Raw genomic sequence first — 19,734 nt, forward strand, 5'->3', positions numbered from 1 at the left:
ATTTCTCCTCCACAGCGGCCACTCGTTCTCCCACACTGTCCACATCTCGACGAACCTCCCGGAGCTCCGCGGCAAACTCCGCCTTTACCGATTGAATGTCCTCTCTCAGCGTGAGAAAGAGCGACTAAAGGAAAGCTTTAGTAATAGGTTCGTCCCCGGTGGGCGGGGGAGGGCGCTCCGCGGGAACATCCTGGGCTGCGGCCGCCATATTAGGCGTGGAGGGCACTTGGCCGAAGATATCCTTAAGGGGCTTCCCTTTGCCAGACTTGGCCTTGGACATTCTGTCGGGTCCTCACACCTGACCGGGCGCCGAACCCGATCGCTGAGCAGGCGCCTCCCAAAGCAGTGCCGACACCGCTCCGCCGCTACAGCGCCCCCCTAAGCCAGGGGCCGCACTCACTTCACCGCCAACCCGCGGGCCATCTCGCATCTAGACCATCACTTCCAGGTGCTCTCCCTCCGCAGCGCGGGCCCAGCTGCCAAAGAAACACCTCGAGTCACTACAGGGGACGCTGAGGAGAAGCCAACCATGTCGCACCCACCACTAGTCCGCCAAAGGCCCCGCACCCAGGGCTGGGCCGACCCCGGGGTCCAGCCACTCACTCCTGGCTTTGCTGCGTCAGGCCAGCCACACTGACTACCCACGGGTACTGCCCCCCGGCAGAGCAGAGGGAGTCGATGCTCTGCGTAGGCCCACAAGGCAGGGTCCGTCGTGACTGTCCGATGGGGGATCCAGGGGGGCACCACCGGCCTCCCTATTGCCCCGGCACCCAAGCGCCGCTGGCCGCATGGCTCGTGTCGCTCTCCCTCCTCCACGACACCATATGGCACAGGCCCCACACACGATGTCTCTTACCTCGTTCGCCAGCTTCTAACAGTCCATCCCGGGGGTGCCACCTCCCGCAAGATAGGGCCTCACTGAGGTTCCGACATAGGCAATGTCTCGCAGGCAGGGATGCATCTCTCCTAATACCTCCGGCCACCCAGGGACCCTGCCGATGAGGGGGCCGGTGCGTCCAGGGGTCCAGGAAGCCCCGCAGCGTGCCACCCAGGCGCTGGACCTCCTGATCCTGGAGGCCCAAGACGTATCACTCAGCGCATGCCAGGCTCCGTCGCCACCGTCTCCCTTCCAACTGGTGCCTCTCCACAACAGGCCGGGGGTCAGCACTACTCACTCCGACTCCGTGTTGCTCCGTCACTTTTTTCACCCACCAGCCAGCCATCCAATGGTGATCTTCACGCCCGTCAGGTGCCCCCGCAGGGCATCAACCCCAGGCCGCTCCGACGTCTCAAGAGGAGCAGCATCCGGGTCTGACCCCAGCGCCAGTTCAGCCGAGGTCGGGCCCCACTCCAGGCGCCCGCTCTGGTGAATCATCGGGGCAGCGGGCCTCAGGGGGGAAGGTAGGGGCAAGACCGCAGGCCTCGGCGATACCAGCCGGGACCGCCGCATTGTCGAGGCTGCCCGATCCTGGGCGGCCGGAGCCGCCACACCGCTGCTCTAGATCGGGGCTCGTCGCTCACCCCTTCGGCCCGGACCTCGCGCCATGCTCCAATCCAGGATGAATATGTATCTGCCCCCAGCGCCGGACGACGTCTTTTTGGGCCCCCAGGGGCCGCGCTATGCTGTATGAGTTGAGCGGTGGGCAGGAGCCGATTAGCGAGCGTCCTATCCTGCCGCCATCTTCTTCCCCCTTTATTTAAACAATACCACTGGGACCTGGCTCCCCCGGGGGACTTTTCAAAATAAGCGTGGGAGCCCACGCTTGTAGTTTTTTATTTTTATTTTGCTATCGCATATCTGTGGCAAAAATGTAAAAAACGATTTTTTGCCCTGGCAGGGTGCCTCTGGTACCCCATGACCAGAGATAGAGGGTCAGGGTATTCCAACCTTGCCCTCTTTTCTTTTTTAAATGTTGTTTGTGGGACTCAGCTGAAGGCAAGTCCCAAGATGGCTGCCAGCACTTGGTTGAAGTGTTGGCAACCAATCAGGTTTCAGCAATGGGGATTGTCAAACCCTCGGAGGATCTACATCCCTATATATACAAATTTGGATTTCTTTTAATAACTCAAGAACTACTGAACATATTTACACCAAATAACAAAGAAGGGTTCTTTATGTACCAACAGCTACCTTTCTTCCAGATTTGCTGTAATTCCATGCAGCGGTTCAGGCTGTATTTGTGTCTAAAATCAACATGAAAATTAACATTGGAAAAATAAATTGTTATACCTTTTTTCCCCAGCCCCTGCTTGATGGGCCCTGAAGAATTCTATGCTTAACAAGAATCAGCAGGTCACTTTTTTTCAGAAAATTCTGTAAAGATTCTACAAATGGTACCAAAGATGTAAGCAAGTCAACATATACTTTTCCTATGCAGTGTACAGTGCCGGGATACAAAGAAAGAAGGCCCTAGCTAATCGCGAAACATGATAGATAGAGTGAAGGAGTCAGCCCTAGCAGGATACTTAGGAAATGTTTTTATATATTTTTATATGATTATTTTTAGATGACTATTTGCACATGTCCACTTACACAATTATAAGAGTTTTCCCCTGATTGTTTAGTTGCACCAGAGGATATGTTCTTATCATAGAGACTGATTGGTAGTGCTCGATCTAAGGCCAGCAGCTATTAGTAAGCGGTTCAGTTATTAAGGGTAGCAGCTGGAACTCCATCTTAGTATCTTATAGCACTTTATAGTAATCACTAAATTGCACCTAAACCGATGGTTATTCTTGGCCAAACATTTTAAGCAGATAATCTAACGTCTCTAGATTCATTTTTAGCATGTTTTTATTTTATGGTATCTGAACTATGATGTTCTGTATATTGCACAAACTATTAATGTATTTATATATCTATTACCTACTGGCGTTCGCCAGTAGGTAGTTACAGTTAGGACTTTGTTTCTATTCAAAATGCGTTTTTTGTTTTCCCAATAACTTTGGCGCCGGTTGACGAATCTTCGTGAAATTTTCAAAACTAGTGGGGCGCTCCGGTCAGCTCCTATCCTTTGGGGTGATTCATCAAGCGGGGGCCAAGAAAAAAGGGGGTCCCAAAACGCGTTTTCCCCATGTTAATTTCCATAGGAACTTTAGACAAAGCTACAGCCTGAAGTGCTGAACGGAATTACACCAAATTTTGTAAAAAGGTAGCCCTTGGTTCAGAAAGAGACCTTTTTGTTAAATTGTGTAAATCCGTTCAGTACTTCCTGAGAAATTTTTTAAAAAGAGGTCAAAAAATCAGTTTCCCATAGGAAACTTTAGACACAGCTACAGCTCGAACTACTGGACGGAATTACACCAAATTTGGCAAAAAGGTAGCCCTTGGTTCAGAAAGAGACCTTCTTTTTAAATGGTGTAAATCCGTTCTGTAGTTTTTGAGAAAATTAAGAAATAAAGATAGTGTTATCTATGGCCGCGGTGGATCCGCGCGCCCTCCTGACCATGAGCTACACTGTAATTGGCTATCAACACTCCAAACCAGGAAGTGTTGGCAGCCATCATGTGCCTCGGTAACCAAGGCACAAGAAAACAGGGAAAACCGAAAAAGGGGCAGGGTAGAAACACCCTGACCCACTAGGCCTGCTCAGGGGGTCGCACAAGGACCCCCAGGGCCAAAACAAGCATTTTTTTTTTGTAAATCTGCGAGATTCACGCACCCAGCGCGAATTTCGGCCGAAAATCTAAAAACAAATGAAGCGCCGGCTCCCGCACATCGTTAATATTTAGCCCATAATATTTTGCACAAGTTGAGGAAAAATCCCCTCAAGCCCAAGTATACATTACACGTGCAATTATAAATTAATACAGCGGATATAATCGCCCAGCAGCTTAGAATAAAAAGTATTCCTTTGTTGTTCTGCCAACTTTATTTTGGGTATCTGAGCAGTTCAACCTACAGTGTGGCAATGCAGCACTCACTCTAGGCTGTGATTTGTTGAAATTCGTGCACAGACTGGAGCTCCGTGCAGCGCAGCGGGAGAAATTAATAAAGTCACTAATAATGGAACCTTCCCAGTGTAGATCAGAGAACTGTGACCGCAGTAATCTTACATTTTGTTCCAGCAAAGATATACTTTGCAGTGGGTGAACTGTTTGGATATTATGTTGAATAAATAATTACAAACATAAAAAAGTAATTGCATGTGAAGCGATTATGCATTGACACATCTTACACAAATATTCTAAAATAAGTCTCCTTGTTTTTTGGCATGTACGGCGATCCATTCCCTGCTCAGACAAAGGCAGCATTTAAGGTGATTGCACACACAATGTTTTCTATTTAATTAGCACAGCATGGAAGTAAACAAAAGCAGTCCCATTGTTTGGAAAATTAATTCCCAAACACTGACAAGTCGCGTACGTATTAAAAACTGTAGGTGAGTTAAAATAACACTCTTTATCCATTTGTAAAGCAATAGCAACCATCAGCAATCATTTTTAATATCTAATAATGTACATACATCCAATACAACTTTATGCCTGCTTTTGAGTTTATAAATGCAGGTATATTTATAAATCTTTTGCATATGCATCTGCACATATGTGCATGCATAACTGAGCTCTTATGCAAAGCACAAGGCACTTCTTGCTCCAAGAAAGAAAGCGGAAAATGGGTCACTTTCTCTAAATAAGGACTTTTATTTATTTCGGCCTAAATGGGATTCCTTTGCGAAATCTAGAGACGGTCTGTGGGAAGTACGTGGGGCAGGGCAGGAGGTCTGTTGCGGACTTTACACCTGTGTTACTAGTTGCATTACGTGCATGTTCAGTGTTGTTTCTTGTAGAGTGTAATTGAAACATACAATGCTCATTATTTTAGAAAGTTCATTTCCCCCAATATCAGTGCTTGTGGTCTTAGATTTGTAGACATAACCGTTGACTTAATCGTTGCAAAGTTAAGCAGAAATAAGGCAATGTTTGCCTGGCACTGACTGTAACTGTTTTGATAAACCTGCAAAAACGGGGTGCATATTTTCAGGTTCATTGCATGATTGTTGTGGTAGCTTTTCTGCTTGTTTGTGCTTTGTTTGCAGCATCCGGCAGCTTTACCGTTTACATGCTCGTTGTTTGCTGTGTGTACATGCTTGGTGTGAGATGTCAAAACGGCGTCCACCTGGTGGGCGCAGTAATCCAGTGCTTAATTTGTGCCAGTGCTTCCCGGTGCTTAGCACCGGCACTTATATCTCAGGACCGGGTCTACACTCTAGACGAGCCCACATGCAAATGAGCAATAATTGAACATTCTCGGAGTAGGTGCAGTCTCTCCCCATCCCCATGAAGAGCTGATATCAAACATCAATGCATGCACGCGTAATGTATTTCAAATCTGTCGCCAGGCTAAATGTGAGCCACACACCTCACATTACCGCCAGAAACTGAAACTGCAACTGCCTGGGGCCTGGGCTGGGTCTCGACGTAGGTCACGTCACACCCCATTTCCATTTTGCAGTCATTCATTGGTAGGGCGCAAGCATAATGCACTACCAATAACGATTGAAAAATATAATATTAGCCAGACCCCACATCCCTCTTTGGTGACTCATGAAGTTTGTTCCCCAAATCGGACCAATCAGTAGTTGTTTTCACCCGCGGCCCACCCAGCACACTGCGCAGCTACATTCATCATTATCACGGGACAGAAGCAATCCGCGGGTCGTGAAGCAGGCCTCCTCCACCGCTGATTAATTTAAACTAAGAAGGCTCTCCCGAAGTCCAGGTAAGAAATGAATGTGACCAGCGTTATACTTGTCTACAATCCAAGCGTTGAAGTGTACGATCATGCTAAATAACGTTTAATAGTGTGGGGCCCATGGCTGCAGATCTTCCTGTACTGCTGCTGGCTTTTAACTTTTGCAGCAAAATCTTTCTTTTAAGTTAAAAGCCAATAGCAGTGGCGGACGAACTGCAGCCGTGGGCCCACACGATAAAACGTGATTTTGTATAATGAGAAATTTGAATGCTTTGTAGACAAATATAACACTGAACCCTAGTACACAGCTGATGGAAGAAAAGCAAGACTACCTGAACGTTCTACTAGACGAAAAATTGCCTCGAGTTGCAGGTTTAGGTAATCTTGTTTTTCTGTAATCAGCTGTGTGCCATTGTTCAGTGTTATGATATACAAAGCGAAGTGAGTGGAGTGGAGAAGTCAGCTCAGTTGATCGATGCAACCATTGATGCTGGCAAAGTGCAACCGGAAGATCACAGGGTTGGATTCCAACAGATGCACTCAACCTTTCATCTTTACTTCTGTTATTTAAGCCTTGAGACTGGAGTTGGCCATATAAATATATAATTTGTTGTTGCTGCTGTTGTTTCGAAGTGAGTTTCTCAAGGTGAAAGATCCCCTGGCTAAGATAAAACATTGACTTATTATGGCTGCACAGGAAGAAGAAATAGTGCTGCTTGTGAAACAGCTCAGTATTTTGTATCGGAGGAGTGTGCTGCACACCAGGCTCTTTATGAGTGAAGTGGGGGTGAGGGGTGATTCCTCTCAGCCTCCCCTGTGAGTACAGGCCTTAAAGGCACAGTTGTTACATCGAACCGCCAAGTCAGCCTTCAGTGGTTGCTTCCGTTCCAAGTCACAGCAAAGATGCGCCTGATCACTGCCAGAAGACACTTTGAAATGACTGTGACTAATCCCTGCCTCCCAAGCCATTCTTATAGCTTTGGGGGCCTGTAATACTATGAATTGTCACACTTGTAAGAGTGTGATGGTTAGTAGCTTTGTTTCTACTGCTATTGGCAGGTGGGAGGGGCACTGTGCGGTGCAAGCTGCAGTGGTCTCCCAACGGGAGCCCTGGCAGTTATTTTTTTGCAAATTAAGCACTGCAGTAATCTCGTCTGTAAGCAGACACGGGGGCACTCTTGTAATTATGGCATGTACACAAGCACGGTAATACCCGTGCCGGGGGCTCACGTCTCTCGGGGCCTGCAGAGAGAAAGTTTAGCCAGCCACCCTTGAGGGGTGCCGGGCTCCGGGGGAGGAAGCCACCCTTGAGAAGGGGTGTGGGCTCCAGGGGAGGAAGCCACCCTTGAGAAGGGGTGCGGGGCTCCGGGGAGGCAGCTTTCCTTGAGAAGGGGTGCAGGGCTCCGTGGGTTGGCAGCAAGCAGCCAGCCTCACTTGACAAGGGGTGCGGGGCTCCGGTGAGGCAGCAGGCAGCCTCCTTGAGAAGGGGTGCAGGGCTCCGGGGGTTGGCAGCAAGCAGCCAGCCTCACTTGACAAGGGGTGCAGGGCTCCGGTGAGGCAGCAGGCAGCCTCCCTTGCGAAGGGGTGCAGGGCTCGGAGGGGGGACAGCAGGCAGCATCACTTGACAAGGGGTGCAGGGCTCCGGTGAGGCAGCAGGCAGCCTCCCTTGCGAAGGGGTGCAGGGCTCGGAGGGGGGACAGCAGGCAGCATCACTTGACAAGGGGTGCAGGGCTTCGGTGAGGCAGAAGGCAGCCTCCTTGAGAAGGGGTGCAGGGCTCCAGGGGAGTCAGAAGGCACCCTCCCTTGAGAAGTGGTGCAGGCCTCCGCTGAGTGCAGCGAGAAGGGCCGGGGTCATCTCAGCCAGCCTGTGACGGAGCAGCGTTACTTCCCATGGGCAGCACCAGATCACTCATGGCTGCTGAGAGTGCCCGCTAGTGGGACCTCCGAGCTTCTCTTTTTACTGTCCTTGGGCCGAGTCGCTCTCTTTCAGGCCGCGAGGCAGCCAATTGTGCCATCTGCCATCTCCCCCCTTACAGCTGGGTGGGAGGGCAGCTTGCATCTCCCCCAGAGTTACAAGTATTGCAGGGTGGTCATTCTCCGCGCCAGATGGGGCTGGAGTGTCCTGTGGAGGTTGATCCGGGGGCAATGCTGCTCAACCGGGTTTCTGGTGGTAGCGGGACTTCGAATTATGCTGTTGCCACATCCGACCGTAATGCCAGCTCACTTGCTCTTCTCTGGCATTGTCTGGGGTAGTGGTGGGCTCGCAGTTATGACAACAGCGCCCCTTTATAACTGCCGTTCTTGCACGTGCATCTGAGTGCAGAAGTAAGGGCCCTATCTGTGATTGGTTTTACTCATTCTGTATCAATGGGGAAATGTGTTCGCACATATGGCCCTAAGTTGTTCTGGAAAGATGTGCCAAACATCCAAAATTCACAGACACACACAGGCATATATATTGGTGCACCGTTACACCATTTCCATTTTGGACAAACAGTTTGGGAATGAGTCACTGAATCACAACACCTGGGTGATGTGCTGTCTCTCCTCCACAACAGCCTTGGACGGGTACACCTCTGTTGCGGATGTTCGAGTCAAGTTGGTTTTGCACAACGACCCTCCCTGGGCAGCAGCTATTGAAATGACTTGAGCCACCTTTAGTGCCTGTTGGTGAACTGTGTGTGAGAACCGTGGCGTGAGGCACTGCGGTTCTTCATGTTTCATGTGGGAAGGTTTGGGGCCGTTCTCCGGCAGAAGAGTTACTGTGATACCTTTTTGGTGTGGGATGGTATCTTTTCGAATGTGCTGGGAGATGCTGCCACTGAGAAAAAAATCAAAACAGAACGTCGAAAATGTAAAGTGGGGGCCACTCGGCCCTCACGTCCTCATGGCAGTGCGGCGCCCCCCCCTCCCCCGGCCTTTCGGTGTTGGGGGTGTGTCGCGGGGCGATGACGCGCGCGGCGCGCCCTCAACACCGATTGGTTGACGCCTCCCCCGTGACCCGGAAGCAGCTGTTCAGCTTCCGGGGCAGGGGGGCGGGACGGCCGGGGGGCGGGCCCCGAGAACGGCGAGTAAATTCGCTACTTAAGGCGCGGAGGGCGAGCTGGACACCCTCTTGCCTTGGCTTGTTCCCCGCGCCTCTCGTCTGCCCCACGCTTGGGGCTTGCTAATTTTCCCCACCCACCAGCCCAAAACAAGGTACTGAACATGCTAGTCGGGGGTTCTAGTTAAATTTGTCATAGGCCTTTTTTCCCGTTGACAGGTAGGTTTGGTTGTGGTTAGTTAGGAATGTTGTCTGTACTTAGGCCTTTTTCCCGTTATACAGCCGAGATTATGTTATTTTAGGGGCAATATTGGGTGTACCTAGGCCTTTTTCCCGTTATATAGCTGCGATTAAGTTGTTTTGATAAAGGTAATATTGTGTGTACTTAGGCCTTTTTCCCATTAGCACAGCATGCTTTGTATTTATATGATCTGGTTTTAGTTTAGTGTAGCTGTCCTTTAGCTAGTTCTTTTTCCCTAGGTTCATCGTCGTATTTATTAGGGTTGGTCGGGCGGTAAGGTCATGATCGGTGAGCAGCAATTTAAGGTCCTAAGGGGGGGCGTCACCATCCACGGAGGGGGCGGCCCAGGGGGAGGGGCCACTGGTCCCTCCTAGAACTTCAGGGGCTTGTTCCCCGCGCCTCTCGTCTGCCCCACGCTTGGGGCTTGCTAATTTTCTTCTTTCTTTCACGTCAGGTACTGGGTGTCGTGTGCTGGTGGTAGCAGAGGCAGCGTCGGCAATTGAAGGCGATCCTGGTTCCGGGAGCGGTGATCACGGCAGCGTGTGGGCAGCGTGTGTCCCTGCCATAAGTTGGCTCCTCGCCTCGTGTGTGTGACCGGGAGAGCGCGCATCGTTTTGTGCAGGGGACGGGAGTGCTCTAAAACGTACCGGTAAGGTGGCTGGTGCTGGTGGTGGGCGAAGCAGGATTCAGCAGGGCAGCCACTGGAAGGGAGACAAAAAATAGTTAATGCTCGTTTTAAATTGTATAACTGCCGGTTTACAGCTATTCTCTCGCAGTGGTGGTAATTGGGGACTGGATAAGGGTTTCTGGTCCTCCAGGTTTAATCTAGGCACGGGGTTGATTTCTCCTTATCAGTACTCATTGGATTTCGCCAGGGTGGGGGCGAAGCAGGAGTCAGCAGGGCAGCTACTGGAGGGGAGACCAAATAGAAAGGGCTTGTTTTTAACAGTTTCTTTTTATTTAAAATAATTTAATGAGATTTGTGTAAATTGTGGGTCTGGTCAGGGGTTTTTGTTTTGGTCGCAGCAAGTGTAATCAGGCACTGGGATTGATTTCACAAAGTGTTGTCCAGGCTATTAACATTTGTTTGCCCGTAGGAAGCTTGACTCGGGTGTTCCTTTCCGGTGGCGGGCAGCAGATCACGGGCGCAGAGCACAGCAACGGGCCGAGGACGCGCAGGTCATCGGTGGTAAGGGGAGTGAGGCGGGCCTGCATTTCATTGCTTCTGGGGGGCCGCGGGGCTTGAGACCTTCCTAAAAGGGGTTGGCGCTCGCCCACACGCTAAGACTAGCTTGGTGTGTTTTGCGGTCACAGTCGCATGGTGCTTACGGCCATCTTCACATCCTCCATCTAAAAGGTACAATCGCCGGTGTTTGGCTAGGATTAGTTTGCTTTACTTTGTGGGAATATGCCGGGGGCGCGAGTTAATAGGAGTTCCCGCATGGAGCTAATGATGCAGGCTATGATGCGCAGGATGACGGCGATGGATAGGCGCTTGGGTAAAGTGGATGAGTTGGGTAGGAGTGTGGCAGAGATTAATCAGAGGCTGGACGGGCCTCCGGGTCCACAAGGCAGGCCAAAAAGGAGAGTCAACCCGCCACAGCCTAGAGGGGATTTTGTCACCCCTCCTAAGAGGGGCAAGTCAAGGAAAAATGCACGCGCAACGCCCAAGAATAGAGCTGAGAGGGAGGGTTTGCCAGGGGGAGAGCCTAAGGATGCTCCCAGTATGCCCCCATTGGCTCCTGTGGGGCCAGCTCCTCTTATTCCAGCAGTGCCAGTCGCCCCGGGCGGGGTCATTCCCCCTGCCACCCCCGTGAGCATTGCCCCCGTCGGGGTCCCAATCCCCCCGAATAATGCTGTCCCAGTGGAACTGGCATCCCAGATAGCCGCTGTGTTGCCTTGGTTACAGTTGGGGGGGGTATTGCCAACCTCTCAGGATCATTCAGCAGAAGCATTGAAACTGGTTGAGATGATTAAGGTGGCCAGGGCGGGGGAAGGGGCACCATTGGCACCGATTACTCCTTCAACAGGTTCCGCCAGCGGGCAGACGGCAAGGAAGGAGGGGGCGACGTCGCAAGGCAGTGACAGTGGTAAGGAGGTGGCTTTGCCTTTACTTAAAGATGGTGCTATGCCCTCAAGGAAGGAGAATTTGGGGCAACATGTGGCTCAGGCTGTCAAAGAAATGATCTGGGCGGGCAAATATGTCAACATTTTCTCCTTGCTGATCGATAATAGGGAACTTGAATATGCAAAATCGCAAAAAGAATGGATGTTGCCGAGTGAATGGAGAACAGAGTTGGTGAAGTTCAGAGTAGAGGAGACATTTGTTAATTGGATGAGGGCCTTTTCAGTTTTTAGTGCCATTACAGCTGAGAGGTCGCCCAATTTGCAAGCTGAAATGGCTTGCTATCAGAGCAGGATTGCCATGTGGAGCGAGACACAGGTGGGGAATGGGTGGAAGGAGTATGACATTTCATTTAGGAAAGCTAAGGAATTCAATCCCTCCCTGGCATGGGATATGGTGGATTCATTGTCATGGTACAGCCAAATATCTGGGGGGGCAGCAGCGATGGGGGCAACAGGTTCACAAAAAATATACCCGGCCAAACCGCAATTGCCCTTTCGGCAGGCACAAGGGAGTGAGGTACCAGGAAAGGGCAAGAGTTGGGGGGAGAAAAAGGGCGTCTGTTGGGATTTCAACAAACGGTCCTGCACTAGGGCAGTGGGCACATGTAAGTTCAAACACGCCTGTTCCTTGTGTGGCCACCCCTCACACCCCGAGACCTCCTGCAGATTTAAGGGTGGCAATCAGGGAGCCAGGGGGAGAAGGAAACCTGAATAGACTAGAGGGTTTAATATCACACACTCCAATTGATGTCATGGCAATGATTCCCTGGCTGAACAGATACCCTGATCACGCAGCTGCAAAATTACTTCAAGAGGGATTTTCTTGGGGTTTCCGGATACCGGCAGGAGGGTACACGGGCAGGACTGAGTGCAGGAACCAACTGTCTGTAAAGCATAACCCAGGGGTGGTGGCAGCAAAAATTGGAAAAGAATTACGCCTGGGTAGGTTAGCAGGCCCTTTTGACGAGGTGCCGGTGCCCAACTTTGTATGTTCCCCACTTGGTGTGGTCCCAAAAAAAGAGAAAGGCGAATTTAGGCTCATTCATAATCTCTCGGCCCCAAAGGGGGCATCATTGAACGATGCGTTAGATGAGAATGTCTGCAGTGTAAAATATGCCTCTTTTGACCAAGCAGTGGTGTTGCTTAGGCGCCTGGGTCCAGGGGCATTGATGGCCAAGTCTGACATAGAGTCTGCATTTCGCCTTCTCCCTGTGCATCAAGGGGATCAACACCTTTTGGGGTTCAAGTTTGATGGGAAGTATTACATGGACAAATGCATGCCCATGGGTTGTTCGATCTCGTGTGCTTATTTCGAGACGTTCAGCTCTTTCTTAGAATGGGTGATGAGGCAGGCGACCGGGCATCAGTTGGTCATGCATTACCTGGATGACTTTCTCTTCCTGGGCGCGGCTGGGTCCCAGAATTGTGCACGGGCATTGCAGGAATTTTGCGCGCTCATGCGGGCTTTTGGGGTCCCGTTGGCGCCGGGGAAGACAGTGGGGCCTGCTACTTGCTTAGAATTTCTTGGTATTGAAATAGACTCAGTGGAGGGTTGTTTCAGGCTCCCAAAGGAGAAGGTGTTGAAATTCAAGGCGGCACTACGCGCGTGTCTGGCCAAAGAAAAGGTCTCGTTACAACAGCTCCAGGAGACAGTGGGACTGTTGAATTTCGCCTTGAGGGTGATACCAATGGCTCGCCCCTTTTCTCGCTCCATTGCGCAGGCTATGAGGGGCCTGCGAGAAAAACACCACCACACTAGACTGTCGCTTGAGGTACGCCAGGACATGCAGATATGGATGGCATTCCTGGAGGACTTCAACGGCAGGGTTGTGTGGTCCGGCGCCCCCACTACTTCAGCAGAGTTAGGTTTATGGACTGACGCTGCTGGGAGTGTTGGGTTTGGTGCCATCCTGGGTAACAAGTGGGTCACCCGCAGGTGGCCGGACGAATGGGTGCACAGTGAGTTGACAACCAACATTGGTTTTCTGGAGCTCTTCCCTATTTGGGTTGCATTAATGGTCTGGCCAGATCTTCTGCGTAACAAATCAGTAATATTCTGGTCGGACAACATGACGGTGGTGGAGTGCATCAATCAGCAGGCGGCACGCTGTAAGTTCATACTCCGCCTCTTGAAGGAGATTGTGTTGAGATGCTTGCTATTGAATGTGATATTTAGGGCCAAACATGTACCGGGTGTCCTTAATAATGCAGCTGATGCACTCTCTCGCCAGAAAATGCAGGTATTCAGGGAACATCTTCCATCAGCAGAGCCTACACCGACTCACTTCCCGTCAGCACTCTGGCAGATTGGTGCCCCAAATTACCGGACCTCGTGGCTGCTAGCTTAGCCCCCAAGACAAGGACAGCATATGAAGGGGCGTTTGGTTCTTATTGCACTTTTTTGGGGCGTGACTGGGAATCCAAATGGGCTTTAGAAAATAGCTTTACAGATTACCTGGGTAGACTGCATCAGGAGGGTCGCTCAGTGGCCACAGCTAACAGGCATAGGGCAGCTGTCTCCTTCTACGCGCAAGCAAAGGGGGTAAAAGACCCGACTAACAGCTTTGCGGTGCGGAAGGGTCTGAGGGGTTGGCGCCGCTTACAGGGCAGCACGGCTGACACTAGGAAACCAATAGGCTTGGAGAGGCTGTCTGCATTACTGCCTGCATTGCAGGATGTCTGTAGCTCGGGCTGGGAGATACAATTGTTTAAGGCAGCGTTTACATTAGCCTTTTATGGGGCATTGAGGCTGAGCGAGTTGGTGGCTGCCTCTAAGGCAGATAGTCAGGGGGGTATCCAATTCCTGAACACAACATTACAGGGAGACACATTGTGGGTGACGATTCTGAGATCAAAAACTGATCAGGAGTCGCGGGGTGAGACTGTGGTATTGCACAGGGCAAGGGCCAATCCTTGCTGCCCGGTACACCACGTGGAGACCTTCATCAAGCAGCGGGGTGCACTGTGGGGTGGGCCGCTTTTATTACATGCGGACGGCACCCCGTTAACTAAATATCAGTTCAGAAGAGTCCTGGAGTTGACGATTGCCAGGGTGGGCCTTGACCCGAAGGAATTTGGCACACACTCCTTTAGGATAGGGGCAGCCACTGAGGCAATCACAAGGGGTCTGCATGTGAACAGTGTTAGAAGAATTGGGAGATGGTCACCCAATTCCAATTGCTACAAACGGTATGTGCGGGTACACATGTTGTAAAGTACCTAGGGTATTACTGACATTGGGTTGTTCTTTTCTGGTTTTGCAGTTCCTTCGCTCTGTGACGCAGGCGGAGAGCTGGCTTCGGGTCATCATCAGGATTCATCGGCGACTCATCGTGGTGTGCACAGTCAAGAACACAGGACGCGGTCAGGCAGGGTTTGGATTGTTGGTCATTCTTATGTCAATCGTGCTAGGAATGTCTTTTTTGCAGGCAAGGGTAGTAAGGAGCTAGAACAGGAAGGTTGGTCCATCTCCTTCTTTGGGAGGGGGGGTCTCTGCCTCAGTCAGTTTAGGGGATTCTTTGCGGAGTTAGTCGCCCGTCATACAGCCCCACCAACGGTGGTGATTCTTCATCTGGGGGAGAATGACCTTGCTAGGCTGGGTAGGAGGGTCCTCCTAGAAGAGATCATTTCAGCAGCGGGTTGGGTAAGGAGGGTATGCCCTGACTGCACTGTAGTCTGGTCCCAGCTGATACCGCGGCTGCAGTGGCGTGGGGGTGATTCGGTCAGGGCATTGAATCACTCGGTAAAGAGGATCAATACCAAGGTAGAAAAACTTTTCCGATCCACGCACTTACAGACCATCCCACATGGGACTATTTGGGGGGAGGATTTGTACTTACAGGATGGGGTCCATTTGACGGAGGCAGGGAATAGACTATGGTGTGATAATCTCTTAGCTTGGTTGAAGGGCTCTCTGAGGTAGGGATGACCTTTAGGCAGGAGTTGTGGGGGGGCCAGATCGTCGGTAAACAATGCTGGCCTGTGGCGGTAAGGTCATGATCGGTGAGCAGCAATTTAAGGTCCTAAGGGGGGGCGTCACCATCCACGGAGGGGGCGGCCCAGGGGGAGGGGCCACTGGTCCCTCCTAGAACTTCAGGGGCAGGAATATCCGCTAGCTGCTAAAAATGCGGGGGAGGGAGTCACGCTTTCCTTAGGCAGGTAGCCACCCCGCACATACACCATGACGTCAGCATATGACGCCGAGTGTAAGGGCCCTCCTTGTTGGTTAAATGAAGTTCACGATGCCGACGGGGTAGGCGGTCCCCTGTCGCGCATGCGCACCTGTGGGTAAGGGCGTGGTTAGTAGGACTTGACACCGGTTAGCGACCTTGCCGTCCGGCCAGAAATGTTAGAATGCAAAATTCAGGCAGGATGTTAGATTCGGATAGGATACACGCTGTATTAGACGTTTGTTAAGGTTAGCCTTCAATCTTTGTCTACAATACTGTAAATCTAATGTCATGAATTTTGCTTATTCTTACATAATCGATGTTATGTTAATATTCATCATTTTATTGTTTTGTATAATAAATACGGCCGGGGGGTCCCTGACCCCCCGCCTTCCAAAGATAATTTGCTTATGTCTATCCTTCAAGGTGGTGTGGAAAGCTGGGAGGGGAGGGTAGCCAGTCACGGACCATGGTGCATTCTCGTGATGCACCTCAGTCCAGAGGTCAGTAGCACATCCAGCAAACACATCAAAACAAAGCACTGCAACAACTCCAACTGGGCTTTCATAGACTCCACACAACAAACAAAAAACGCAAGTTCGACAACATCTCCAAATGAGAGTGCACGTTTCCACTCTCTGTTTTGATTTTTTTTTTTAGTGGCAGCATGTGGGGGACACTGTAAGTGCCTTGCTGTGCATGGTGTGTTTGTGGCTGCGATAATACCTGTTAGCATTTATTGTGCGATCCTTAGATGGTTGAGTTGTCTTTTTTTGTTTTGATGTGTGTGGTTTGGCCAGGGCACATTGGTGGGTGTCGGGTGGAGTTGTTGTGGTGCCGTTTTTAGTATGGATATTGGCAGTGGTGGTAACTGGTAGAGTATGTTTGAGATTCTTTGTCGGGATGGTTGCGGTTCTTTGTGTTGCAGAGCTTTGGATCTGTCCTGGTGACCTCTGGCCCAGAGCGTGTGTGGAGGCTGTCGGTTCGAAGTGGTGTTGCAGTGCCTTTCTTTGGTGTGTGTGTGGCAAGACGGTAGTGGTAACTCCAGGGTGTGTTGAGGGACTCTCGGTTAGAACTGCTTTGCTTTGATTGACGACTAGAGCAGTAACTGGACATTGTTGTTATTTTCTCGCCACATTATGTTTACCCTGTGAGCTGGTGGTAGTCATCTCTGTGTTGTGGTCAGTGATTTGTGTGCTGTGTTGAGTTTCTATTGCTGACAAACAATATGACCTTGCCCGTGTTGTTTCTCCCCCTCTCGAACCTTGCCGACTCCTGCACCAGGCGATAGGACAGAGCGGCCTGCGCTACCTGGCAGACCCCGGCTGCCCAACGCACAGCTTGGCCGAGACCCCCTCCACGGCGGCTGCCAGCCCCACCACCAGCGTGTCCAGCCTGGCCGAGCGAGCGGACATGGGCACATCCATCCTCTTGGTCACCTCCAGCGACGAGTCCAAGTGTTAGGTATTATCAGGGCCCAGCCCAGACAGACATTCTCCACCGAGGCATCAGGAACACGGACTCGGAGAGCCGCGATGGACCTGAACTTGGGCACACTGACGGGGCACGTGACAACTTGCACTCTCCATGGACACGATCCTGCACCCTGCGCCTTCCACGGATGCTGACCAGCTTGCATGATGACTCAAACTTGATATCTGTGAAACACCTTCCGGCCCTGAACCAAAAATTACTCAGAGAGGAAAGTCAGACGCCTCCTCTCACCTTTTTTGTTGGGTTCCCTTTCTTCTCTGTTTAGTCCAAGTGATGGTCAGCCAAGATGCAATCCTCAGTTTGTTTTTTATTTTTGTTCAGCAGACAATCATTTTCTTCGTAAGCACCTTTTATATACACTTCTGTCACTGCCTGTGTGTGTACTGGTCAATGTGGAAAAAGAAAAGTTTATGACTGTAAACAGATTTTTATTTCAAAATTATAATATGAATTACGTTTATCTGAAATGATTGCGGTCATTTCCCAGCTTGTAATATATGTGTAGAAATGCTTGTAAATGGATCTGAAGAAGCCCCTTGTTTACTGTCGCCTCCCTCTTTGCACACTTGCCTCTGCCATGTTTCCTTGCCTTTTCTCTCACTTTCATTTATCTCTCCTAGCTTTGCCCATTTCTCCAATTCACTCTCTTCTCTCACTCTCATACCTCGCTACCAGTCTCTGCTTTTCCCGCTCCATTCCTCTTTTTGTTCCAGTCTCACTTCCTAACTTTTTTTTCTCTCACTCAAAATGTCCTACTTAGTGGATCATCTATTTCTGTTACACTAGCTGCATTTCTAAATTATTTTTTCTGTTTCTCAGTGTCTCTTGTGCCTCTCACCCCTCTGAGTATCTCCCTCCCACGGATCCATCTTCCACCTTCATCTCTTTTTGCTTCCTTCTCCCCCCACTTTCCTTTCCTTCCTATTTCCAGTCCTCTCTGTCAGTGTTTCACACATTTCCTCTCTCTTATCTTTCAATGTCTCGCTCATTCGCCCTCTTACTTTATCTCTGTACTATCTCCATTATTTCCACCTAGCCTTCCTTCCCCCGCTCGTGTCTTCCCTCTGCCCTTTCTTTCATATCTCCCGCTCTGTTTTACTCTCTTCCATTTGCCTCACGGTCTCCCGCTCTCTACATCTCCCTCTCTTGCAAGCTCGTTGTGTTACGCTCTGTCCTTTCATCTCGGATTTTTTCCTAATATATCGCATTTACCTTTCTTTTGTCACCTTTCCCTTGTTTTTCTCTCTGTCACTACCCCCTCGCTCAGTCTTTATTTTCTCTCTATATATCTCCACACAACCCCTCTCCCCTCTCGTTCTGTTTCTATGTCTGTGAGCATCTTTTATCTCTCTCGTCTCTCTTCTATTTCTCTCGCTATCTTTCCGCCTCTCTCCTTCTCTCTTTCTTTGTCTCATCCCCCCGCCTCTTTTACTATTCCCACTCGTCGCACTCTCCCGCACTCAATCAATATCAATATCATATCAATATGTCATTGCGGGAGGCCTACGTTCCATCTTCTTGGAAGCAAGCTAAAATCATTCCCCTTCTCAAGAAACCATCTTTGGACCCTCTCTCCCCGGGAAATGATCGTTCCATTTCTTTGCTTCCTAGCCTAGCCAAGGTTTGTGAAAAGGTGGTCACCAATCAGCTCACAGATTATGTGGAGGCCTCAGGCCTGCTCCATCGGGCGCAATCAGGGTTTCGGGCGGCTTTTAGTACTGAGTCTGCCTTACTGGAGGTGTCGGAGGCAATTAGAGAGTGCCTTGATGCCGGGGGGAGGGCAGCGCTGGTTATGCTGGACCTCTCGGCGGCCTTTGATACGGTGCCCCATGCCTTGCTTCTCGATCGCCTCCACGAGATTGGAATCTCTGGGTCGGTATGGGGCTGGGTTAGGTCCTTCTTAGAGGGCCGTTCTCAGCAGGTTTGGCTTCCTCTGTGCGCTTTGGCATCACAGATAGTGGCTACTGGCGTTCCTCAGGGGTCATCCCTTAGTCCCCTCCTTTTTAACATCTATGTTACTCCGCTTGTTTATCTGACTGAAACTTTGGGGGCTAAGGTGATGACTTACGTGGACGATACTCAACTGCTGTTTTCCTGGGGACGAGACGAGGACTCTGTCCTCCCTGCTCAACAGTGTCTTTCCTCAGTTTTTCGCTGGCTCGCTCAGGCTCAGCTTAAATGTAATGAGGAGAAATCGGAGATCCTCCTGTATGGCTCCTTCCCGGACGACTTCAGAAGGAGACTATGGCCTCCTGGGTTTCCACTGCCTTGTTCTAGGGGTGACTCTGTCAAGAACATTGGGATCTGGTTTAGAGAGAACCTGATTTTTTACTCGCAGGTAAAGAAGTTAACAGGTTCCTGTTTTAGCATTCTCAGGTCTTTGAGGAAGTTCCTTCCTCTTCTGCCCAGAGCTGTGAAGGAAACTAGATAAACTTCAGGTGATCCAAAATGCTGCCGCCCGTCTTCTGCTGGGCATTTAAAGCAGATGCAGTGTGCGCTCACACTTGCGATTGTTGCATTGGCTTCCTGTCTAGGCCCACATAAAATTCAAAATTTTATCCATCGCTCATAAAGCCCTGTATGGTTTGGGCCCTATTTATTTACAGAACAGGCTGGCCTGCTATACCCCGGTACGACAGCTGCATTCGTCTTCTCAACTTTTGGCAGAGACTCCTCCTTTTAAGCGCTTAAGACTGGGCGGCTGCTCTTTCTCACGGCTGGCGGCTCAGGCTTAGAATGCTCTGTCATTGAATCTGAGGGGTATCAAAGACCCTGAGATTTTTAAAAAGCATTTGAAAACCCTCCTGTTCTAGTCCTCTTATCTTTGGCTGTGTTATCCATGTCTGGTTCGCGCCGGGACACTCTTCGGAGTATCTGTGCGCGTTACAACTGTATATAACATAACATAACATAACTTGCCGTTCCCAGACAAACCTGACGGTCCGCCCCGGGGGCCCAGGAACCC

This window comes from Triturus cristatus, chromosome 11, assembly GCF_964204655.1.
Source record: "Triturus cristatus chromosome 11, aTriCri1.1, whole genome shotgun sequence".
Classification (NCBI taxonomy): Eukaryota; Metazoa; Chordata; class Amphibia; order Caudata; family Salamandridae; genus Triturus; species Triturus cristatus.